Source organism: Rhincodon typus, chromosome 6 (genome assembly GCF_021869965.1).
Source record: "Rhincodon typus isolate 14 chromosome 6, sRhiTyp1.1, whole genome shotgun sequence".
NCBI classification, from domain to species: Eukaryota; Metazoa; Chordata; class Chondrichthyes; order Orectolobiformes; family Rhincodontidae; genus Rhincodon; species Rhincodon typus.
The window spans coordinates 7653393-7680132 of NC_063337.1; positions in this window are offsets into that span (position 1 = coordinate 7653393).

Consider the following 26740-nt stretch of genomic DNA (forward strand, 5'->3'; position numbering starts at 1 on the left):
GGTTGATTCCAGAGTTGAGAGGGTTGGATTATGAAGAGAGACTGAGTAGATTGGGATTATACTCATTGGAATTCAAAAGAATAAGGGGAGATCTTATAGAAACATATAAGATTACGAAGGGAATAGATAAAGTGGAGGCAGGGGGGTTGTTTCCACTAGCAGGTGAAACTTGGACTAGAGGGCATCGCCTCAAAATAAAGGGAAGCAGATGTAGGACTGAGGTCAGGAGGAACTTCTTCACCCAAACGGTTGTGAATCTGTGGAATTCCCTGCCCAGTGAAGCAGTTGAAGCTACCTCGCTGAATGTGTTTAAGGCAAGGCTAGATAAATTTTTGAACAGTAAAGGAATTAAGGGTTATGGTGAGTGGGCGGGTAAGTGGAGCTGTGTCTCAAAAAGATCAGCCATGATCTTATTAAATGGTGGGGCAGGCTCGAGGGGCCAGATGACCTAATCCTGCTCCTAGTTCTTATGTTCTTATGTCTTCTACCTTCGAGCTAGCTCTGTATTCAAATGGCTAGTTCTCCTGTATTCCATCTGATCTAACCTTGCTAACCAATCTACCATGAGGAACCTTGTTGAATGCCTTACTGAAGTCCATATTGATCACGTTCACTGCTCTGCCCTCATTAATCCTCTTTGTTACTTCTTTAAAAAATTCAATCAAGTTAGTGAAACATGATTTCCCACATCATGCTGATTATCCCTAATCAGTCCTTGCCTTTCCAAATACATGTAAATCCTATCCTGCACAATTCCCTCCAACAACTTGCCCACCACCAACGTCAAGCTTGCTGGTCTATAGCTCCCTGGCTTTTCCTTAGCACCTTTCTTCAACAGTGACACCACGTTAGCCAATCTCCAACCTTCCAGCACCTCACCTGTGGCTATCAATGATACAAATATCTCAACGAGGGGCCCAGTAATCACTTCCCTCGCTTCCCACAGAGTTCTAGGGCACACCTGATCAGGTCCCAGGGATTTATCCACCTTTATGCATTTTAAGCCATCCAGCACCTCCTCTACTGTAATATGGACATTTTTCAAATGTTGCTATTTATTTCCCCATGTTCTATATCTTCCATATCTTTCTCCACAGTAAACACTGATGCAAGATACTCATGTGGTATCTCTCGCATCTCCTGCGGTTCCACACATAGGCAGCCTTGCTGGTTTTTAAGGGGACCTATTCTCTCCCTAGTTACCCTTTTGTCTTAACATATTTGTAGAATCCCTTTGGATTCTCCTAAATTTTGCCAAAGTAGAGAGTACTGTCCCCAGTCTTGACCTACAGCTGAGGTCTCTGCCACTGAAGGGTAAGGGGTGACTAGTAAATCATATTTATCTCCTCTAAAAGAACCTAATTGCCTAGCTTGTGAGGAACATTCCATTAGCCTTCCTGATTACCTGCTGTCCCCGTGTGATAGCTTTCTGTCTTTTGTGCACAAGTCCCACTAAGTCCTTTCGTATTGTGGTTTTCTACAGTGCCACCAGCAATTTTAGCCACCATACCTTTGGTCCCTTCATCCAAGACACTTATATCAGTTGATCCTTGTGGCATATCATTCACCAGGTCTTGTCAACCTGAAAATGACTCATTTATGTACTGCCTGTGTCCACTTAGCTAAAAAATGTCTTCTATCCATGCCAATGTATTACACTGTACACTATGAGGTTTTATTTTCCACAATAACATTAATGTAGTCCCTTATCAAAAGCTTTCTGGAAATCTAAGTACAGTATATTTACTCGTTCCCTTTTATCCACAGGGCACATTATTTCCCCAAAAAACCCAATACTGTGATTTCCCTTTCCGAAAACCGTGTTGAGTCTGCCTGATTACCTTGACATTTTATGCATGCTGCTATGACATCTTTAATAATAATCATAATGTTAATTTGCTAACATTTTTTCCTTCAAAGGTGTTAATTTTTTTTATTCACTCATAGGATATTGGTCGGTCTGGCTGGGCCCGTATTTATTGTACATCCCTAGTTCCTTTGAGAAGACGGTGGTGAATTTAACTGGCTGGCTTTCTGTCTCCCTTTCTATTTAAATGAACAAGGTACATTTGCTATTTGTCTTCTAGCTTCGAGCCAGTTCTCCCTGTATTCTATGTGATCTAACCTTGCTAACCAGTCTACCATGAGGACCCTTGTCGAATGCTTTACTGAAGTCCATATAGATCACGTCCACCGCTCTGCACTCATCAATCCTTTTCGCTACTTCTTCAAAAAACAAATCGAGTGGAATCTTGCCCAAGTCCATGGAATTTTGGAAATTTAAAACCAATTTATCAACTATTTCACTAGCTACTTCTTTTAAGTCTCTAAGATGAAGTCCATCAGCACTCAAGGATTTGTCAGCACGCAACTCCAACAATTTGCTCAGTATTCCTTCCCTGTCAATTGTAATTTTCTTGAGCTCCTCCCTCACTTCAATTTTCTGATGTACAGCTATTTCTGAGATGGCCTTAGAGCTACTGGTCAATTAGATTGAAAAACAGCCCAGTGTCTCACCAGCACCCCTGGGAGTGGTGGCCACTGCTGGAATTACAGACAGTCCCACCATGCCAGGTAGTCCAGGGTTGTAGTGTCTTTGCAAGGGGAAGTTGAGGGTGCGGCTGGGTTCAAGGGGGCCAAGGAAGACAGTCAAGGAGTTTGCAGGGGCGAATGAGGGGATGTGGGGGAATGACCTTTGTAGGGTTGCTTCTAATGTTTCCTTGGGACCCACAATGAATTCCCCATGCCAGCCCAACACCAAACTGCACAGATAAAGCTGCGGCCTTCCTCTGTACCATGGCACCCGAACTGGCACTGGCGGTATCAGGACTGGGCCATTAATTGGTCCAATAATGATGTTAAAATCCAATTATTACTAGAGCATTAATTGACACAAAAACAATCTTAAAATCAATAGGCCTGAGGGCAGGCAAGCCGCCTAACGCCTTCCCTTCCCCCACCATGGTAAAATTTCAGACCGATTGTGGAAGGAGGTTGGATAGAAAACAGGAGGGCCACCTCTGGGATTTTACTGTCTTTCAAACCCCAGGGCAGGGTAGCTTAAGACCCAGCTCTTGAGTTTAAATCCCAGCAGGAAAGGCTTAAATTTAATTTGTTATTAATTGAGTCATAGAGTTGTACAGCTCGGAAACTGACCCTTCAGTCCAACTCATCCATGCCGACCAGATATCCTAAATAAATCTGGTCCCATTTGCCAGCATTTGGCCCATATCCCTCTAAGCCCTTCCTATTCATGTACCCATCCAGATGCCTGTTAAATGTTGTATTTGTACCAGCCTCTGCCACTTCCTCTGGAAGCTTGTTCCACACACGCACCACCCTCTGCGTGAAAAAGTTGCCCCCTAGGTCTCTTTTGTATCTTTCCCCTCTCACCTTAAACCTATGCCCTCTGGAATAAAATGTAAGTCTCATTAATTATGACCATGAAACGACCAGATTGTTGAAAAATCTGGTTCATCAATATTCCTTGGGTTAGGAAATCTGTCGCCCTTGCCTGGTATAAGCTCAGGCTTACTGGTGATTCTTAGCCACCCTCTGGAATGACCTAAGAAAGCTCAATTATAGGCTGGCCATTAAATAAACAGTGGGTTCTTTCATAGAATCATAGAGACACAGCACGGACCAAACTGTCCATGCTGACCAAGTTTCCCAAACGAAACTAGTCCCTTTTGCCTGCATTTGTCCATTTGTCCCATACCCCTCTGAACCTTTCCTATTCATGTACCTGTCCAAATGCCTTTTACATGTTGTAACTGTATCTACATCTACCACTTGCTCTGGCAGTTCATTCCACACACAAACAACCCTCTGTGTGAAAATCACTCAGAGATGGTAAGAACTGCCGCTGCGGGAGTCAGAGACAATGCAGTGTGGAGCTGGAGGAACACAGCAGGCCAGGCAGAAAAGTTGACGTTTCGGGTCGGGACCCTTCTTCAGAAAATCTGCCAGCCAGCTTTCTGCACAGCAGATCCCACAGACAGTAATGAGACATTGGCTGCGTCATGTTATAATGATCTCGATTGGCAGATCAATCAGTATCCAGAGGTCTTTTACATCCAGCCAAATGCAAAGGGGAGGTCATGGTTTCACATCTCACCAAAAAGATGGCGCCTCCAACTCTGCTGCATGTCATCAGCCTGGATTTGCCTGCTCAAGTGGGACTCCAGCCACTGCAAATTTTCCCGTCCATTAGCAAGGGGTAGAGAGACCATCTGCTGTGTTCAAACACCAGCGATAGCTGAGGCTAGCTAACTCATCACAGGTCATGAATTAAATCTGAGACCTTCCTGAACCTTTAGAGCACCATTGCTCACCAGGCAGCACACTTATACGTTCACCTGTGAAGAAACCTTCATAGACAGAAGCTTCATTTTATTAACAAGTTCCTTTTCTGCACTTTGGCAGAGTTAATAGTGATCGATGAAAATCACTTGTTGATTTTGGATCAGAAAAGACTTTCATTGGAATCCTGCCTTTCATAGCCACATGTTGCCTTTGAAGTTAAGGAATATTTTGCTGTGAAGTGTAAGAAACACAGCTGCCACTTTCAGCATGGCAAATGCTCACAAATAAATATTTGATAAAGAGCAAATAACCTGCTTTTGGATGTTGGTTGCAGGATAAATTTATTGGAACGTTGAGTGTAATTCAATACCTGTTTTTCAAAACAGTCTCATGGACTCTTTAATGTTCACCCTGAGAAAGAAAATGTCTAAGTCTGTTCGTTTCTGACTGCAGTAGTTCCTCAGAGCCTAACGCCTTGATTTCTGTGTGTGTGCAGCTAAGTGCTCGAGTGAGACTTTAGCTCGCAATCCTCTGACTCAGAGCTGAACATTCTACCTCCTGGGCAACAGCTGACATCTTGCAGTCTTGTGAGCAATGGGCAGGCTCGCAGTATCACACCTGGTGTAAGAAGTGAAAAGCAATGTGGAGACTTCAAGGATCTCACTTCTGAGAAGTAGAAGTTGCCAGAATTACAGAAGAATTTTGCAGACACTGAGGTTGTATCAAATTGGCAAATGATTCATACAGTCATAGACACCTACAGCGCAGAACAAGGCCCTTCAGCCTACTGCTTCCTTGCTAGTCAAAATAACCTAACTCTTCTCATCCCATTTTTCAGCACCACAGCCTTGTACACCTTGGCATTGCAAGTGCACATCTAAATACTTATAGAGTCAAAGAGTCCATGCAGCATGGAAACAGAACCTTCGGTCAAACCAGTCCATGCTGAATTTAATCCCAAATTAGACTACTCCCACCTGCCTGCTCCCCGTCCATATCCATCCAAACCTTTCCTATTTATGCACTTATCCAAATGTCTTTTAATCATAGTAAATGTACCCAAATCCACCACTCCTTCAGGAAGTTCTTAAATTGTATGAGGGTTTCTGCTTCTACATGCCTTACAGGCAATGAGTTCCAGCTTCCCACCTCCTTCTGGGTGAAAAGACTTTTCCTCTAAACCTCCTGCCCCTGGTCTTAAATCTATGTCCCCTGGCCATTGAATCCTCTGTTGTAGGGGTGAAACCCCTGACCTGGGACAAAGATTCAGGAGGCAGGTAGAATTCAGGTACATGGCAGTTGTTATTCAAGCAGTCACCAGATCACACAGGGAGAGGGTCACAGACTCCCCCTGAAACTGGTCTCAACGTGACGGCGCAGTTATCCCCTTAATCTTTAGCTCAGTGTGGAAGAGAGGTCAATGACACTCTGACTTTCAGAGTGAGATACAGTATTTTTATACATTTTTGTGTTACAATGATCACATACAATGTGGTCACTGTACCCTTCCCCTTATTCTATACATCCAATCCTGTGAATATCCTTAGGTTCCTCATGATCTCATGATGTTTAACAGACATTGTAATCACCAGGCCTTGGGATCTTTCCATGCATCCTATTAACTTGCATTCCAGATTTACTGGCTATACTCCTTCGGGCATGTCGCAGACTCGTTTTCTCGAAGGGCTGCTTGAATTCCGTTGTTCATTGTATTCATTCGCTATCTCTAGCAAATTCTGTTACTTCTCTTATACTTTCCCACTGTCTTAATTATAAAAAAAGACAGTTGATTCTTACTAATTGCTGTAAGATTCATAATATTAATTTCTATTATAAAGTTAGTAAAGTTTCATAGCTATCCCTACTGTTAGCACTCTAGCTAATGAGTTGTGAACAATTTGTTTCTTACAATGTGCACTAGACATTCCTTTGGTGATAAAGGAAAGCTTCCTGAGACTAATTATTTTTCACTTATTATTTGAATATTTTCCCCTAATGTTTTTAGTGATCTTTGTATTTTGTTATATATGTGAATTTATAATTATATTAAAATCTATCACTATGATTATTTGAAGAATCTTTAACAAGAACCTATTTCTTAATATTGTGAATAATTTAAAAACAACAATTAATTGCTGCAAAATGCCATTATCTGCTGTTATCACAGTTGCATGATGACATAGGCTGACTGTCTTCTGGGTTGATTTGCACCCCTTGTCCTAACTAACTCTATTCCTTCCTTGGACGTTTCTTATCAAACTGTCTGGAAAAAATCTTCTTACAGCTACTGTTTGTGCAAGGCTCCCTGTTACCTTGGAGTATCCCCTTCTAAAAGTTACCATTGTGTCTCATTTAAATGCTGGAGCAGGCTTTTAATTCTGTTTAACTACTTGTCAGCTATTTTCTGCAGGGCGAGAGGGACAGCTTAGCTGGCAGCCATCTTGTATCTCTCAAAGATGGGCATCCCTAACATCCATCAAGGGGAAATTTTCCTTCCTATCTACCCCATGCCCCTCAATTTTATACATCTCAATTATGTCACCTCCCAATCTCCTCTACTCTAAGGAAAACAACCCTAGCCTGTACACTGTCTCTTCACAACTGAAACTCTACAGCTGAGGCAACATCCTGGTAAATCTCCTCTGCACCCTCTCCAGTGCTATCACATGCCTCCTATATTGCGGATTCCAGAACTGCACACAATATGAATCTGGTTCACAATGCAGAGTACTTTCAGTGGCTAGTATTTTAGATCACAGTCTAGATTGTTAAATTATCAATATCAAAGAAGACTGATATTTGTTGAGACAAAAGTGTTGGCCAGGGCACCAAGGAGAGAACATAGCAACTCTTCTTCCAGTGGGCAATGGGATCTCTCACCTCTTATCTCATGTCCTCAACTCAACCTCTTCAGCTGCTTCATCAATGACCTTCCCACACTCATAAATAGGGATGTTCACTGATGATTGCACAATGTTCAAATAAAGCAACATGTGGACAACATTCATGCTCGGGCTGCTAAGTGGTAAGTGACATTTACATCATACATATCTTAGGCAATGATCTTCTCCAACAAAAGAGAGGTTGACTATCCCTTCTTGATGTTCAACAGCATTACAATCGCTGAATAACATTGTCGACTGTTGTGATCCCAGCTGATGGTAAATCTGGACAAGACTGATTCCAGAATGAAATCTGGCTTTATAGTTTTTTAAAAACATTTAATTAGTACGATGGACATTCACTGGAATATAATCACAAAAGGCTGCAAATTTTCTTTAACAAAAGAACAGAAATTAAGTACAAAAGACTAAACAAAAATAAACAAACTACCTAAAAATAGAACACAGTATGAAATATATTTAATAACACAACAAAAAAGTACATACTTTCATCTGACACTATCCATCATAGAAATTTAGAAAAACTACTCCAATGTACAAAAACTTTAAATTCAATTTAACTAATTCATTTCAATTCTTTCATGTGAGTAGTGAAGTCTTCTTACATGAATACTTATAAACCGAGAGCTTAGACTTTTTCTGCTTTTAATAGCCTGAAAATTTCCATTGAAACTTATCTGGTCCAGAATGTGCACAGACTAAACTTTTCCACTGAGTAATGTGCTTTCCCTAACTTGTCTTATTCTCTTTTCTGGGAGAAAAACTATGTTTGTCATGTCTCTGAATTGCTGCAAAAACTTTCAATCTTTAACTATCCAAAGCTGAAATCAAGCATTGATTACTCTGAACCAAAACCAAGCTAACCATCTTCAACATCCACACCACCCCCCCATTGTAAACAACCACTGGAAAAATGATTTCCATTAACATTTCAGGAGATCCTTGCAGCTCTTCAATGCAGCAGCTCACCATTACCTTCTCCAGGGATGCACTTTGTATGGTACGATCTAACTGTATAGCATGGTAAACAACACTTTTCACTGTATCTCGGTATGTGTGACAACAATAAATCAAACTCAAACTGAAGCAAAATTGCAGATTGACAATAAAGACTGACCTAGCCAGCAACACCCAAATCCTATGAATGGATTTAAAATAAAGCTAAGGGAGAGAAAGAACTTTGATCTAATGTCTGATTTAAAATACAGCACCCCAAGCAGTGCAACACACCCTCAATACTGCACTAAAATTTCAGCCTGTATTATATATTCAAGTTTCTGAAGTGGACTTGAACCCATATCATCTTCTTGTTGCAAGACAGGTGAACTGCTTTACTGAACTATGGGCAACAAGAGGTCAAAGTGCAACACTTATGAAGCTGTCTCAATTAAGTTTATTTTTTGAAGTTGCGACAATGCAAAAATTACAATGAAATTGGCAACATTGCTTAAAGAAGCCACACAACAGATGACAAGATATCACATTGGTTGCTTTGCTTTAGGGCAGTTTGTAAAGACAGGGAAATTAGAAGTCTATTCTGCAACAGGGCAGTGATATACACAAAAACAGAAATTGGTGGAAAAGCTCTGCAGGTCTGGCAGCATTTGTGGAGAGAAATCAGAGTTAATATTTCAGGTTGCGTGACCCTTCCTCAGTGATATATCTGACCCGGAAGTGCTTGAGGGTGTAGAATGAATGAACATTGCATTGGACAGCATTAAAATCCTTTGCCTTCCTAAGTATTAAAAAAAAGTATAATGTAGGTTTTGTTTTCCAAAGGGATTATAAATATAGTTCGGGCATGTGAATATAAAAGGGATATTGTATCAAGTTTCATAATTCATTCACTTTTACCACGGTGTTCCATAAATATTTGATGTGTAAGATATGACATGTAGTATCTTATTAAGTTCATGTGGATCTATAAATGTTCAGCAGCAACATGGTGGGTATTGGAAATATCCTTCAAAATGACAAATTTGTGTTTATTTGGAGCTCGATGAAAGTAACTGAAAATGAATGGTCGAGACAAGGAGGATGTGACTGTACGTACAGCTCCTGTGAATAAAAAGAAAAGGAGAAAATAGTCTTCATCTTTAGAGTGTCTTTCCCAATCCCAGGATGCCCCGAAGGATTTTTGAAGTGCGGTCATTGTTGCACTCTGGAAATGCAGCAGCTAATTTCAGCACAGCAAGTTCCCACAAATAACAAAGAACAAAGAACAAAGAAAATTACAGCACAGGAACAGGCCCTTCGGCCCTCCAAGCCTGCGCCGATCCAGATCCTCGATCTAAACCTGTCACCTATTTTCCAAGGATCTGTATCCCTCTGCTCCCTGCCTATTCATGTATCTGTCTAGATACATCTTAAATGACGCTATCGTGCCCGCCTCTACCACCTCCACTGGCAACGTGTTCCAGGCACCCACCACCCTCTGTGTAAAGAACTTTCCATGCATATCTCCCTTAAACTTTTCCCCTCTCACCTCAAAATTGTGACCCCTAGTAATTGAGTCCCCCATTCTGGGAAAAAGCTGCTTGCTATCCACCCTGTCTACACCTCTCATGATTTTGTAGACCTCAATCTGGTCCCCCCTCAACCTCCGTCTTTCTAATGTAAATAATCCTAATTTACTCAACCTCTCTTCATAGCTAGCGCCCTCCATACCAGGCAACATCCTGGTGAACCTCCTCTGCACCCTCTCCAAAGCATCCACATCCTTTTGGTAACGTGGCAACCAGAACTGTATGCAGTATTCCAAATGTGGTCGAAACAAAGTCCTATACAACTGTAACATGACCTGCCAACTCTTGTACTCAATACCCCATCTGATGAATGAAAGCATGCTGTATGCGTTCTTGACCACTCTATCAACCTGCGTTGCCACTTTCAGGGTACAATGGACTTGAACACCCAGATCTCTCTGTGCATCAATTTTCCCCAGGGCTTTTCCATTTACCGTATAGTTCGCGCTTGAATTGGATCTTCCAAAATGCATCACCTCACATTTGCCTGGATTGAACTCCATCTGCCATTTCTCCGCCCAACTCTCCAATCTATCTATATTCTGCTGCATTCTCCGACAGTCCCCTTCACTATCTGCTACTCCACCAATCTTAGTGTCATCTGCAAACTTGCTAATCAGACCATCTATACCTTTCTCCAGAGATAGTAGGAACTGCAGATGCTGGAGAATCCAAGACAACAAGGTGCAGAGCTGGATGAATACAGCAGGCTAAGCAGCATCATAGGATAAGAAAGGCTGACGTTTCGGGCCTAGACCCTTCATCAGAAAAAACGTCAGCCTTTCTGCTCCTATGATGCTGCTTAGCCTGCTGTGTTCATCCAGCTCTATACCTTTCTCCAGATCATTTATGCATATCACAAACAACAGTGATCCCAATACAGATCCCTGTGGAACACCACTGGTCACAGTCCTCCATTTTGAGAAACTCCCTTCCACTACAACTCTCTGTCTCCTGTTGCTCAGCCAGTTCTCTCTCCATCTAGCTAGTACACCCTGGACTCCATGCGACTTCACTTTCTCCATCAGCCTACCCATGGGGAACCTTATCAAACACCTTACTGAAGTCCATGTATATGACATCTACAGCCCTTCCCTCATCTATCAATTTTGTCACTTCCTCAAAGAATTCTATCAAGTTGGTAAGACATGACCTTCCCTGAACAAAACCATGCTGCCTATCACTAATAAGCCCATTTTCTTCCAAACAATCTAACAATCTTTCTTTCTAACAATCTGATGATGACCAATAATCTATTTTAGAGATGGTTCATTAGGGGATAAGTATTGACCTGCGAATGCCGTTTCAGATCTTATTCATAATTGTGGTCATTCATAACAAGGCTCTGTGATATCCACTGCAGAGAAGAGATGGGACTTTGTTTAACTTCTCTTCTGAAAGATGTCACCTCTGACAATGCAACACTTCCTCAATATTGCACTGGTCTGTGCTTTGACTCAGTTGGTTACACTTTCACCTCTGAGTCCCACCTGGGTTCAAAGCCACTCCAGTGCCTGAGCACAAAATCAAGGCTCATACTTGAATGCGAGAGTGAGAGAGAGAGAGCACTGGACCATTGGCTGTTCCATCTTTTAGATGGCAAATTAAATTGAGGCCAAATCTACCTGCACAGATGAATCCAAAAGATCCCACAGCACTATTGTGAAGCAGAGTAGGGGAATTATCCCTGGCACTTTGGCCAATAATTATCCATCAATTAAGTCACAAAAAACAGATTATTTGTTTTACTTTCTTTTACTGTGGACGTGGGTGTCACTGTCTAGGCCAGCATTTATTGCCCATCCCTAACTGCCCTGTGAGAAGGTGGTGGTGAGCTGCCTTCTTGAACCGCTGCAGTCCATGTGCTGTGGGTTGACCCACAATGCAGTGAAGGAGCGAATTCCAGGATTTTGACCCAGAGATGGTGAAGGAACGGCGATATATTTCCAAGTCATTAGCTCAGAGGGGATCTTGAAGGTGGTGGTGTTCTCATGTACCCGCTGCCCTTGACCTTCTAGATGGAAGTGGTCGTGGGTTTGGAAGGTCCTGTCTGAGGATGTTTAGTGAATTTCTGCAGTGCAACTTGTAGATGGTATGCACTACTGCCAATCAGGCGGGCTGCTATGTCATGGGTGGTGTCAAGCTTCTAGAGTGTTGTTGGAGCTACACCCATCCAAACAAGTGGGGAGTATTCCATCACACTCCTGACTTTTGCCTTGTAGATGGTGGATAGACTTTGGGGAGTGAGGAGGTGAATTACTCTCTGTAGTATTCCTAGCTTCTGACCTGCCCTTGTAGACACTGTATTTATGTGTTGAGTTTCTGGTCAATGATAACCACTAGGATGTTGATAGTGGGGGATTACATGATGGTAACATCATTGAATGTCAAGGGGTGATGATTAGATTGTCTCTTAATGAGGATGATGTGGAGGTGCCATTGTTGTACTGGGTTGGACAAGGTCAAAAATCTCACAACACCAGGCTATAGTCCAACAGGTTTATTTGAAAACACTAGCTTTTTGAGCATTGCTCCTTCCTCAGGTGTGCTGAGATAGGAGGTATCAAGACACAGAATTTATAAGCAAAAGGTCAAAAGATTATACAACTGATGCAAATGTATTGAATAAACCTAAAACATCTGGCTAACAAGATACTGAATCTTTACTCAGTTAGAAAGGAAATGCAGGTTTCGATTGATTAAAATGCAAATCCCAGAATTTCTTTCAAGCCACTGCCCCAAGATAACTAAAGGTTTTATCAGCGTATACAAGAGGTGACATCTCAGGTGTGAGGCCGTGTTTAGAATCTGTCTGTGTTTTAACCTGAAGTCAGATTGATTTTACTTCCAAAGCAGGAAATTAAAAAATACCTCATTGACTGACTGTGTCTACAAATTGTGTGTTTTTTGAACAAAATGGAATGTAGCTGCAAATACTAATCTGCACATGCAAATTCACCCCATAGGTTTATGTGTGTGTGTGTACGCTTGTGCGTGTGTGATGTGTGTGTGTGTGTGTGTGTGAGATTGTGTGTATGCGTGTGTGTGTGTGTGTTACTGTGTGAGTGTGTGTGTGTGAGTGTGTGTGTGTGTGTGTGTGTGTGTGTGTGTGTGCGTGTGTGTATATGGTGTGGTGGGGTCACCTTTACTGCATGAACCTAAGATCATGGTTGATGCCAACCTCATGGGTACCGAACTTGGCTATCAGCCTCTGCTTGATGAGCCTGCGTTATTGTGTATCCCATAGTCCATCTTGGAAGACGGTTACCTGAAGATCTGATGCCGAATGCCCTTAACTGCTAAAGTCTTCCCCCACTGGCAGGGAAGACACCTGTCTGGCGATTGTTGCGCGGCATCCATTCATGTGTTGTCGAAGCGTCTGCATCCTTTTTGCCAATATACCATGCCTTGGGGCATCCTTGTCTGCAGTGTATGAGATAGACAACATTATTGGAGATGGTCGTTGCCTGGTATTTGTGTGGTGTGAATGTTACTTGTCACTTATCAGCTCAAGCCTGGATATTGTCCAGGTCTTGTTGCATTAGGACATGGACTGTTTCAGCATTTGAGGACATTGAGGACAAATTAGTACCCGCTTTTAGCGGAGTCATAGGGATCTGCAGCACTGAAAAAGGCCTTTTGGCCCATTGCATTTGTACTGCTCAGTAACAAGTACCTAACAATTCATAAGAACGTAAGAACCAGGAGCAGGAGTAGGCCATCCGGCCCTTCAAGCCTGCTCCGCCATTCAATAAGATCATGGCTGATCTTTTCATGGCCTCAGTTCCACTTACCCACCCTGTCACCATGACCCTTAATTCCTTTACTGTTGAAGAAGTTATCTATCTTAGCTTTAAAAACATTCAATGAGGAAGCCTCAACGATTTCACTGGGCCAAGGATTCCACAGATTCACAACCCTTTGGTGAAGGCGTTCCTCCTCAATTCAGTCATTGTTAACAGGGACAGAGAAAACATGGCAAATGGGCTGCTTTCTCCTGGATGATGTCAAACTTCTTGCATGTTGTCAGAGCTGCACCCATCCAGGCATGTGGAGAGTATTCCATCACACTCCTAACTTGTGCCTTGTAGATGGTGGACTGGCTTTGGGCAGTCAGGAGGTGAATTATTCGCTGCAGTATTCCTAGTTTCTGACCTCTTATAGTTACTGTATTTATATGGCTAGTCCAGTTCAGTTTCTAGTCAATGGTAACTCGCAGGATGTTGATAGTATAAATGTTGTTTTCCCTTTACTTTGATATAGCTTACAAATGTCCCAATGAGTGCAAGACAAAAGCTTTGACAATATGTGCCTTTCTTTCAGCAATACTCAAGTTCTGTCCGACCAAAAACCTATTTGAAAATTCACCTTGATTTCACACAGCATGTTTTGCTCCTAAGTGTCTCACTACAATTGTAGTGGCTCTAATATTTACAATACACAGACTGTGTCAGGTGTACAGCCTAAGGGTAAAACATTTCCAACTGAAATTTACATAAAGTTAATTAGAAATTGTATTTTCACCATACATCACCATCCACACTGTGGTGCCTCAAGACTATTTCAATTCTCTTGAAATTCACAATGTGCATTCCCTAAGCCACACAGCCTGAGGGGTTCTATTATTCCCAGCCCGGCAGTATATTATAGCTGAAAGGCCTAAAATCGGGTCCTTTTGCCATTGTGCCCATGCAGTGGCTACCCCAAACTTCCATGCATCCTTCAACATCTAGTCCTTGCAATGTGCCAGTCTGCAATAGTTGGTAGTGGGCAACTCGTTACATTGGAAGGCCAGTGAATTCTAGGAACTCCCTGAGGAGCTGTATCATGGTGATACTCAGGATGAACCTCAAGAGAAAAAAGAATCACTCCATCTCTCCCCAGGTCTTCTTCTTACCTTAGCTATTCACCCTATCCATACCCCTCCTGATTTTATAAACCTCTAAAAGGTCACTCCTCAGCCTCCGATGCTTTGGGGAAAATAACACCAGTCTATTTATTCTCTCCCTATAGCTCAAACCCCTCAACCCAGCAACATCCTTGTAAATCTTTTCTGCACTCTTTCAAGTTTAACATCTTTCCTATAGCAGGGAGACCAGAAGTCAATGCAGTATTGCAAAAGTGGCCTCGCTAATGTCCTGTACAGCTGGAACATGACCTCCCAACTCCTATACCAAGCATACCAAATGCCTTCTTCACTACCCTGTCTACCTGTAACTACACCTTCAAGGAACTATGAACCTGCACGCCAAGGTCTCTTTGTTTGGCAACACTCCCCAGGACCTTACCATTAAGCCCTGCCCTGATTTACCTTTCCAAAGTTTAACACCTCACATTTATCTGAATTAAATTCCATCTGCTACTCCTTGGCCTGTCAGGCCACCTGATCAAGGTCCTATTGTACTCAGATGACTTTCTTCACTGTCCACTACACCAGCAATTTTGGTGTCATCTGCAAACTTATTAACCATTCCTCCTATACTCACATCCAAATCGTTTATGTAAATGACAAAAAGCAGTGGACCCAGTGGCACACCACTGGTCACAGGCCTCAAGTCCCAAAAATATCCCTCCACCATCACTCTCTGTCTTCTACCTTCAAGCCAATTTTGTATCCAAATGACTAGTTCTCCCTGTGTTCCATGTGATCTAACCTTGCTAATGTGTCTGGCATGTGGAACCTTGTTGAATGCCTTCCTGACGTCCAGATAGATCACATCCACTGCTCTACCTTCAATAAACTTCTTTCTCACTTCTTATGATTACTGGCCCCAAGGTGCTCCCCCACTGACACTTCAGTCACTTGCCCTGCCTTACTTCCAAAGAGAAGGTCACGTTTTGCTCCTTCTCTAGCAGGTGCATCCACCATACTGACTGTACACTTAACAAATTCCTCTCCAACCAAGCCCTTAACACCATGGCAGGCTCAGCCTGTGTTTGGAAAGTTAAAATCCTCTACAATTACAACTCTGTCATGGTGGTGCAGTGGCTCAGTGGTTAGCACTGCTGCCTCATGGCGCCAGGGACACAGGTTCAATTCCAGCCTCGGGTGACTGTCTGTGTGAAGTTTGCACAATCTTCCCATGTCTGCGTGGGTTTCCTCCCACGTCCAAAGACATGTGGGTTAGCTGGATTGACCATGCTAAATTGGCCATAGTGTCCAGGGATATGCAAGCTAGCTGGATTAGCCATGGGAAATACAGGGGTTGGGGAGTGGTCTGGGTGGGATGCTCTTGGGAGGGTTGGTGTGGACATAATGGCTTGTTTCCACATTGTAGGGATTCTATCATTCTTACAAATACCTGAGATCTCCTTACCAATTTCCTGCTGAAATATGGGGAGCCTATAGTACAAATCTCAATAAGATGGTCATCCCTTTCTTATTTCTTAATTCCACCCAAATAACTTAACTTGATTTATGCCCAGGAATATCCTCCCTCAGTACGGCCACAATGTTTTCCCGAATCAAAAATAACCACGGTCCCTCAACTCTTGCCTCCTTTTCTATCCTTCCTTTAGCATCTAAACCCTGGAACATTAAGCTTCTGGTCCTGTGCATCCCTGAGCCTCATCTCTGTAATAGCAATGATATCCCAGTCCCATGCTCCCAACCATGCCCTGAGTTCATCTACTTTACCTGTCAGGCCACCTGCATTGAAATAAATGCGATTTAATTTATTGGTGATGCCTCATCATATCTCTGCCTTGCTCTAGCCTGCCTTGACTGTTTGAAGTGTTCCTCTTCTCAATTGTACCAGCCTCAGATTTATCTCTTTTCTCATGATCTCTTTCGGTCCCCCACCTCTCCTAAACAGTTTAAAGCCTCCTGAATAACAGTAGCAAATCTCCCCACCAGCATATTAGTCCCCTTCCAATTCAGGTGCAGCTCATCCCTCTAATACGGATCGCTTCTATCCCAAAAGAGATTCCAATAATCCAAAAATGCAAATCCTTCACCCCTGCGCCAGTTCCTCAGCCACACATTCATCTGCTATATTGTCCTATTCCTGCTCTCATTAGCACGTGGCACCAGGAGTAATCCAGATATTACAACCCTCGAGGATCTACTTTTTAACCAACTGCCTACTTTCCTATATTCTCTCTTATAACCTTGTCATTTTCTCTTCCTATTTTGTTGGAACCACTGACCTCCTGCTGGCCTGTCTCCCCTTTGAGAATATTCTGCACCCTCTTTGAGACATCGTTGATCCTGGCACCAAGAGGATGACACACCATTCTGGTGCTTCCCTGTCACCCTGCAGAAACCTATATCTATACGCCTGACTAGGGAGTCCCCTATTACAATCGATCACTTGCAACCTGACATACCCCTCCCTTCAGTAGAACCAGTGATGGTACCAGAAACTGGGATGTCAGTGCGATATTCCCGTGATAGCCTATCACCTCCTACATTTTCCAAAATAGCATACGTGTTTGCATACTGCATTCTGTAGCTGATATCCAGCAGTGAGATTGGCTGCAATTTCTATTTTCCTCCCTCTGCCCCTCTGGTTTGAAGATGAGGGGTGTGCGGTGTGATGTCTTTCCTCAAGGATTCAGACATGCTGCCCACACTAAGTATCACCTTGTACACATCCTCAATAGGCCTGGGCCAATCCAGTTCCACGTAGGATCATACAGTTCAAATAGTAAGCCATCACTTCCAGGGATTTTACTATTCTTGATGGATTGGAGGGCCTGGTGAACTCGCCCAGAGCTAGCAGTTTGTTCACACTCTTCTGCATACTGTTGTCTAAGACCACCCTGCTAGAGGACAGGAATAATTGGGAGACCATGCAGCCTGTGGGCTTCATGTCCTGCAGTCCAATAAAAAATGATTTGCTGATCCTCAAAATGTCAGGCTGCAATGACTTTGTGCACCTGCATCCTTCACCTGCTGGTCACAGAGCATTCTCCATTCCATGCGCTGGAAGAAGAAACACGAGCAGGTCTCATCCTGCTCCATGGAGCAGACTCCAGACTGGACAATGATCTGAGAGGCCTCTGAAGTAAAGAGTGAGATTTGCTGGCTCTTCACCTCTTGGAGATCCTCCTTGACATCAACTCCCATCGACCGTAGCCTGGGCAGATTCTACTCAAGACATTTTGCTCTGTTCCTTTCTCACCTTCTGAACACTTTTGAGGATGATGGCTAAACAAGGAAGTTAAAGCTAACATAGAGACAAAAGCCAAGACACACAGTATTGTAAAGGCTGGTGGCAGGCTGGAAGATCAGGAAACTTGTTAAGATCAATAAAGGGTTACTTAAAAAGTAGTAAAAAGTGCAAAGGTAAATTCTGAAACTAAGCAAGTACAAAATATAAAAATACACAGCAAAAGCTTCTATAAGTAAATAAAAAAGGAAGAGAGTAGCTGAAGTAAATTTTGGCCCCTTGGAGGATGAGACTGGGGAGATAATAATGGGGAACACAGAAATGACAGAGACACTAAATTGATATTTTCCCTCAGTTTTCACAGTGGAGGACGCTAGTACCATCCCAATAGTGACAAAGGTTTTAGAAAGATAGGAATATAGAACAGTCATCATCACGAGGAAAAAGTACTGAGCAAACTATTGAAACTGAAGGCAGACAAAAAAGTGGCAGCAGAGTTAGTAGATCCATTGGTTATAACATTCCAAAATTCTCTGGATGCAGGGAAGGTTTCAAGGGATTGGAAAAATACTAATATTCAAAAAGGGCAGGAAGCAGAAAATGGGAAACTATACATCAGTTAGTTTAACATTGGGAAAATGTTAGAGTCCGTGATTAAGGAAGTAATAACAGGACATTTGTAAGGTCACAATGCAACCCATCAGTGTTCAGTGTGCTTTCCTGAAGGGTAAATTGTGCTTGACTAATTGCTAAAATTCTTTGAAGATATAATAAGCAAAATGGATAATGGGGATTCTGCACATGTAATATACCTGGCTCTTCCAGAAGGCATTTGACAAGGTGTCAGACATAAGGGTATTACGTAAGGCTAAATCACGTAGGGCTGAGTTAATTATTTGCTTGGATACAGGTTTGGCTGAATAATGGAAAGCAGAGAGTTGGGATAAATAGGTCTTTTTCTGGTTGGCAAAATGCCACAGGCTTCAGTCCTCAGATCACAGCTATTTACAGTTTATGTTAATGACTTGGATGCAGGGATAGAAGATACAAATTTGCAGATCATAAATCCATAAGACGATAAGATATAGAAGCAGATTTAGGCCATTTGGCCCATCAAGATTGCTCTGCCATTTGATCATGGCCAATATGTTTCCCATCCTCATTCTCCAGGCTTATCATCCTTCTTATCAAGAACCTTTTTCTGTTCGCTCTGATTGCTTCCTGCTGGCATGTATGTGACTCAAGGTGGGGCTTCATGTTTCTCCAGCCTTCAGGATCTCTTTAGAATTCGTCAGTGTATATGCTTAGCCAACTCATGTTCAGCTTCCATGACCCCCGATCCCCCGCCACCCCTCTGGTCTTCCTTAGGTGACAAGCAGCCAGTAGTAGGCAGGGGTCAGTGACTTGGCATTGGTGGTCCTAACTGTGAAATGCACGAAACACACAGGCACACACTCACATGCATACAGACACACGTGCACACACACACACACACATACACACGCACACAGGCACACACACACGCATGCGCGGACTCATGCACACATACATACAGACACATATGCGCGAGCGCGCACACACGCGCGCACACGCACACACACACACACACACACACACACACGCACACGTGCGCGCGCACACACACACACACGCACACGCGCACACATACACACACACAGACACACACACACACACACGTGCACACACACACACACAGACACACACACACGCACACACACACACACGCACACGCGCGCACACACACACACACACAGACACACACGCACGCACACACATGCACACACACACGCACACACACACACAGACACACACACACACACAATCCAGAATAGACAACCCCAGTCTGGTGAAGGCCATCTTGAGAAAACTTTGATGAGTTGCTGCAGTGAACTGTCTGGCTTTTTGTCTCATTTCCCGTTTTGCGTCACCCCTGTGCTCAAGCTGACTGTTGCCATGACTACACATTGAGGGGCAATACTCCAGCTATGATGTTATGTAGGACATTGTGACGTGTGAAAAGCTGTTAGTACAAACCTGACTTTCCAATGTTCTGTTTGCACAGTACCCACACACTGAGTTTAACACTGGCGTGTGTCTAGCACATACATATTCAGGAGATGTAAATCTTTAATGTTTATTCACAGGATGAGAGTGTTACTAGCTAAGCCTTCATTTATTGCCCAGAGGACGTTTAAGAGTCAACCACATTGCTGTGGGTCTGGAGTCACATGTGGGCCAGACCAGCTAAGGATGGCAGTTTCCTTCCCTAAAGGACATTAGTGAACCAAATGCACTTTTCCGAAAATCGACAATGAATTCACGATTATCATTAGACTCAGTTCCAGACTTTTTACTGAATTCAAATTCCACCAAGTCTGCCTTGGGGCACAGACTCCACCCTGAGTCCCCGGAACATTACTTGGATCTCTGGATTAACAGTCCAGTGAAAATACCACTAGACTGATACCTTCCCAGTATGTTCACTGCAAAGATCGGGATAAAAACCTCCCATGATGCAGAGGGTGATCCTGCATTTTCCCCACTTCATAGCAAGGCTGGACTTTCCCCTGACTGTTCATTTTGCGTCCCAACCTTGAACTCACTTTCTAGGATATTCCAAAGAGGTGTCTCTTGTATATACAGCAAAACTGAATCTGCTCCTCACCATGGGGTAAGTCTGCTGCTGGCAACCTCTTGTAGGGATCTACAGGAATTGTTTGCTCCAGCGTGAAAGAAGAAAACCACCCCCTGGTCTGATAAGAAGGTGCTCTTGTATGGAACAGATTACGCAGATATGATAAACATTGTTACAGAGACTATAAGATGAGTCGTTCTCACTCTTTTAAGATCTTAAGCTCTTCTGTCTAAAAGTCCTTATGCCATCAACATGGTGTGTAAGACACTTCTCAGTATTGACCCTTTCAGACCCTTACACCTGCATCTAACAGTGTCTTGTTGTGCCTGGTACAAGGGGTAAGGCAGAGACTGGAAACTGTAGGTGCCACTACAGATTGACATTCACAAAAACGGACTGTTCCTGACTAGGTCAATTTCTGTTTGGGACCACTTACAACAGGATAATCCCAGCCTTGTATATTTTAAACCTCTCTGGAAGCCCAAAGCAATGCTTTCTCTCAGTATTGCTGGAGAGTGGTGGCTGAGAGCTATGCACCTGCAAATATGTAAGCTGTAATTTGCATGTTGTTGTAGCATGACAGCCCATTTTTGGATCAGGCACATGTTGCCCAGGTGATCAAACCCTGTCTGCTGTGTAAAAAGGATTGAGAATTCAATGTAATTGGAGCCAAGTCTAAAGATCACTGCATCTGCCAAAGTAATAGACTTACTCATCTATCTGGTGGGTTGCAAACAGGGTTACAATCTTCAAATGATAGAACAATCAAAACTAGTCCCACACTCCCAGACTTTCCCCAATGCCCTGTAATTTACTTACTCAAATAATGTTCTAATTCCTGTTTGAACATCTCAATTGGTCCTTCGTCCAATGCACTCTCAGGGAGTGCATTCCACATCCCAGCCACCTGCTGCATAAAAAGGCTCGTCCTCCTGCCATCTTTGGTTCCTTTGCCAATCAGCTTACATTGGTGTTTCTTCCTTCCAGCTTTGGGAACAGGTTCTCCCGGTGTGGCAGACTTATCCCATCTCGTCCCTGTATGGAGTCTTCTTCGTCTTCAACATCCAGATATTCTAGCAGCACACCCGGCGGTCTCGCTGGAAGTGGAGGTCTCAGCCCAGCTTGGTGGTCTTTTGCAGCTGAGGCCTCCAGCCCAGTATTCCAGAGGCCCTGCATGGTGGTCTCATCCTGGCTGCGTCTTCAGGGTATTCCATCATTCCTTAATTGGCTTTCCCCATGCCCAGGAACCATTAACCGAACTGTGACGAACTTTGTCTTAATTTTGTATTTTTTAAAATATTATGTATGACCTCCGTCATTGATGTAGGAAAATTTTCACTGTATTTTTCATGTAAAATTACACTTGACAATAAATTTCTGTTCTTTTCTGTATTGTCCAGGCCCCTTATGAATTTGAGCACTTCGGTCAAATCTTCTCTCAACTTCCTCCTCTTTAAGAGAACTGCACCAGCTAGGCCAATTGGTCTTTGAGACCATTAACCCTGGACCCAATCTCCTGAAGCTTTTCTACACTCTCTCCAATGGCTTCACATCCTTCCTAAAGTGGACAGATTCTCCAGTTGAGGCCAAGCCAGTATTTTATATAGGATCATTATCACTTTCTTGTTTTGTAATGTAGGTCTGTACTTATGAAACTCCAACATCCTGAAGACCATTTTCTCTAACCTGCCTTGCCATCATCAACAATTTGCCCACATATACTCCCTCTAGTCCTGTATCCCCTTTCAAACTGTCTTCATATTTTGTATGGCCTCTCTTCCTTCCAATGAGAATTAAGTGAGCTAACTTGTACAGTGCATTTCATCTGTCTTGGTGGCTCACTTGATTAGCATTACTGCTTCACAGCACCAGGGACCTGGGTTCAATTCCTGCCTCGGGTGACTTTCTGTGTGGAAATTTTCACATTCTCCCTGTGTCTGTGTAGGTTTCCTACCACAGTCCAAAGATGTGCAGGTTAGGTGGATTAGCCATGCTAAATTGCCCAGAGAGTCCAGGGATATACAGGCTAGAGTGCAGAGGAGATTTACTAGAAAGGGAGCAGGAATTGTAAAATCCATACAGCGTAGAAGCAGGTCATTTGGCCCACTGAGTTCACCTGGCCCTCCAAAGCGCATCCCACCCAGACCCAGCCTATCCCTATAACCTCACATTTCCATGGCCAATCCATCTCGTCTGCACATCTTTGGAATGTGAGAGGAAACCCATACGGACACAGGAAGAACATGCAAGCTCTACACAGACAAACAGTCACCTGAAGGTGGTATTAACCTGAGTCCCTCATGCTGTGAGGCAACAGTGCTAACGACTGAGCTATTGTAGTGCCCAGGATGAGGAGGGGTCAGTTATATCGACTGCCTGCAGATGCTGGGATTGTTTTCTTTAGACCACAGAAGATACAGGCAGATTCACCAGGAGTGGTTTAAATAATATGTGATTGAGATGAGAACAGACGGAATTGGTGTTACAGGGATAGCGTAGGGGGATGAGTCAGGGTGGGATGCTCTCCAGAGGGTCAGTGTAGATGTATTGGGTCGAATGGCCTGCTTCCACACTGAAGGGATACTATGGATGTGCGGGCTAGGTGGGTTAGTCAGGTGAAAGGCAGGGATAGGGATGGGGTGTGGGTGGAATGCTGTTTGGAGGGTCGGTGCAGACTTGATGGGCTGAATGGCTTCTTTCCACACTGTAGGGGTTCTATGTCCACCCACTCCTCCACCTTGTCTGTGTCGATCATTATCCTCCTCACAGTTCACAATGCTTCCAGGTTTGGCATCATCTGCAAATTTTGAAATTGTGCTCTCCAGCTCTAAAATTGATATAAATATCAGGAAAAATAGAGGTCCCAACAACAACCCATGGAGAACCTCCTGGGTAACCGTTCTTGTCATCTGAGAAACAGCCATCCACTGCTACTCCATTTCCTGCCTCTCAATTAATTTCCTATCCATGCTGCTATTTATGCTTAAGGCCTATTTAATGACAATTTATTGAAGTTTATTTTTACTTGAAGTCTATTTCAAGCTCATGTATACCACATCTGCCATCTTTTGATAACCATGAAACTGTTGTTGATTGTTTTGAGTTCACTAAAGTCTTTTGGGGAAGGAAACAGCTGTCTTTACCGGGTCTGACCTACACATGGCTTCAGATCCGCAACAATGTTGACTCTTCACTGCCCTCTGGGCAATTAGGGGTGGGCAATAAATGCTGGTCTCGCCATTTGGGCCCTCATCCTGTGAATAAATTAAAAACAATTCAGAGGTTGCGAAAGGTGCGTTTTTTTCCCATGATAGCCTAGATGAAGAAAAAGACCCGACAGCAACAAAACCAAAATGGTATGGGAGCTTGCTTTACTCTGTAACAAGGTCATTCTGCACCCATCCTGGAACTCTTGTGTTGTCACTTCCGTCTTGGCACAGTATCCTGTTTCATGCAGAGGCAGCTCTTACCTCAGACTGCTCACGTAACATTCGAGAAATCTAGGAACCAGCATTAGGAAATCAGAAGACTGTAGAGGGAGTTTTAACTCCCCAAAAATGGGGAGGCATGGATGGGATGGAATATTAAAATGTTAAAAAATCCAAAATGTAAACCTGATTTTAATGGGAGATGGTGAGCAACTTATATATTGTTACGATATGAGGTGCCATTTTACATTCAGTTTGGGGTAGGTCACATTTTCCAGGACTCAGAGCACCCACTATAAGACCATAAGACATACGAGCAGAAGTTAGGCCACTCAGCCCATCGAAACTGTTCAGCTATTCAATCATGGCTGATAAGTTTCTCAACCCCATTCTCCCGCTTTCTCTCCGTAACCCTTCATCCCCTTGACAATCGAGAACCTACCTATCTCCATCTTAAACATACTCAATAATAAATATGCTAGTCCCCTAGAAAGGAATCATTGCTGAATGCAAAGGGTTAAGTGCATTTTCGCCTCCTGTCCAAATCAGAATAGTTGTCTCACTCATTGTCATTGTTTCTCCATCAACTCCCACTCTCCACGATTGGAAATCTACCCTAATCCTACCTCTCTGAGGGATCTTCGAGTTTTCTCTGACTTCTGTTCGAGCATGACCTCAGCCTTGATCCTTGGCATTGCCCAGTGCTATTCCCCAATGCCTGCTCCTCTCCGAACTTCCCGATGGCTCCAGCCTCCAATCCAGCCACATCGTCCTTTCCGAAACCCTCACCTCCCCCAATAGGTAAACTGCCTGGCAGCAATGTCAGTCATGCACCTCATATTTTCCCGAATTCTTTCTCTGCAGGATGTGGCCAGCATCTGTTGACCATCTCTTACTGCCCCCGAACTGTGTGGCTTGCTGGGGCCATTTCAGAGAGCAGTTAAGAGCCATTCATGTTGCTGTGGGTCAGGAGTCATATGCAGGCCAGAATGGATAAGGACAGCAGATTTCCTACCCTTCAGGGATACATAATAACATTTGGCATTGAGTAGCTTCCAGATTCCAATTAATTGAATTTAAATTACTTCGGCTGCCATGGTAGAATTTGAACTCAAGCTCTCCTCATATGTCAGTCTTGCTATCCCAGGAAATAGCTTGGTAAGCCTTCACTGCACTCCGTCTATAGCAAGAGCATCCTACCTCAGATAAGGAGACCAAAACTGCACACAGTAATCCATGTGTGGCCTCTCAAATTCCATGTATAGATGCTTCGAGACATCCTTGTTCCTGGACTTGAATCTTTTTGCTATGAAGGCTACCATACAGTGTTTGCCTTCTTCACTGCCTGCCACACATGGCCTATTTCTGCTCCTTTGTGCTGTGGTCAATCAGACAGGCACCACAGCAAGTATCACCACTATCAGGAGAGATAAGGTCAAATATAAACTGACTTTCAATCATGCTGTGTCTTTCAACTTGTGTCTCATATATAAATATATAGATAAATAAATGCATACAATATACACATATCTATATAAAATAAACATATATATAAAATGATTTGGATGTAGGAGTGGAAGGGTGGATTATTAAGTTTGCGGATGATACGAAGGTGGGTCGAGTTGTGTACAGTGCTGTTCTAGGTTACAAAGGGACATTGATAGGATGCAGAACTGGGCTGAGAAGTGGCAGATGGAGTTTAACCCTGAAAAGTGTGAGGTGATTCATTTTGGAAGGACAAATTTGAAAGCAGAATACAGGGTTAGCGGAAAGATTCTTGGCAGTGTAGAGGAGCAGAGGGATCTTGGGGTTCATGTCTACAGTTCCCTGAAAGCTGCCACCCCGGTGGATAGAATTATTAAGAAAGCGTATGGCGTGATCTTTCATCAATAGAGGGATTGAGTTCAAGAGCCGTGAAGTTATGGTCCAGCTATACAAAAGCCTGGTTCGGCCACATCTGGAGTATTGTGTCCAGTTCTGGTCACCTCATTACAGGAGAGATGCGGAAGAGTTGGAAAAGGTGCAGCGGAGATTTGCCAGGATGTTGCCTGGAATGGAGGGAAGGTCTTACGAGGAAAGATTGAGAGGGCTGGGGCTTTTCTCTTCAGAATGACGAAGGATGAGAGGTGACCTGATAGAGGTGTACAAAATGATCAGAGGTATAGATAGAGTGGATAGCCAGAGACTTTTTCCTAGGGTGGAGGTAGCTATTATGAGGGGCCATAGTTTTAAAGTGAGTGGAGGTAGATATGGGGGAGACGTCAGAGGTAGGTTCTTTACTCAGAGAGTGGTAGGGGCGTGGAATGCATTGCCGGAGTGGGTAGTGGAGTCGGCCTCATTTGGGGCATTTAAGCGGGTATTAGATAGGCATATGGATGAATGTATAAGGTAGGGATGGAGGTTAGATAGACCTTAGGTTTAGGGTAAAAGTTCGGCACAACATCATGGGCCGAAGGGCCTGTACTGTGCTGTACTGTTCTATGTTTTATGTTCTAAATAAATATACATACGTTATATATAAATAGACACCACTCTTCAGGAAATACATCAAGGCTTTGGTGAGAGTGCAGAGGAGATTTCCTAGAAAGGGAGCAGGAATCATAAAATCCCTACAGCGTTGAAGCAGGCCATTTGGCCCACTGAGTTCACCTGGCCCTCCAAAACGCATTCCACCCAGACACACTCTATCCCTATAACCTCACATTTCCATGGCCAATCCATCTAGCCTGCACATCTTTGGAATGTGAGAGGAAACCCATACGGACACAGGAAAAACATGCAAGCTCCACACAGACAGACAGTCACCTGA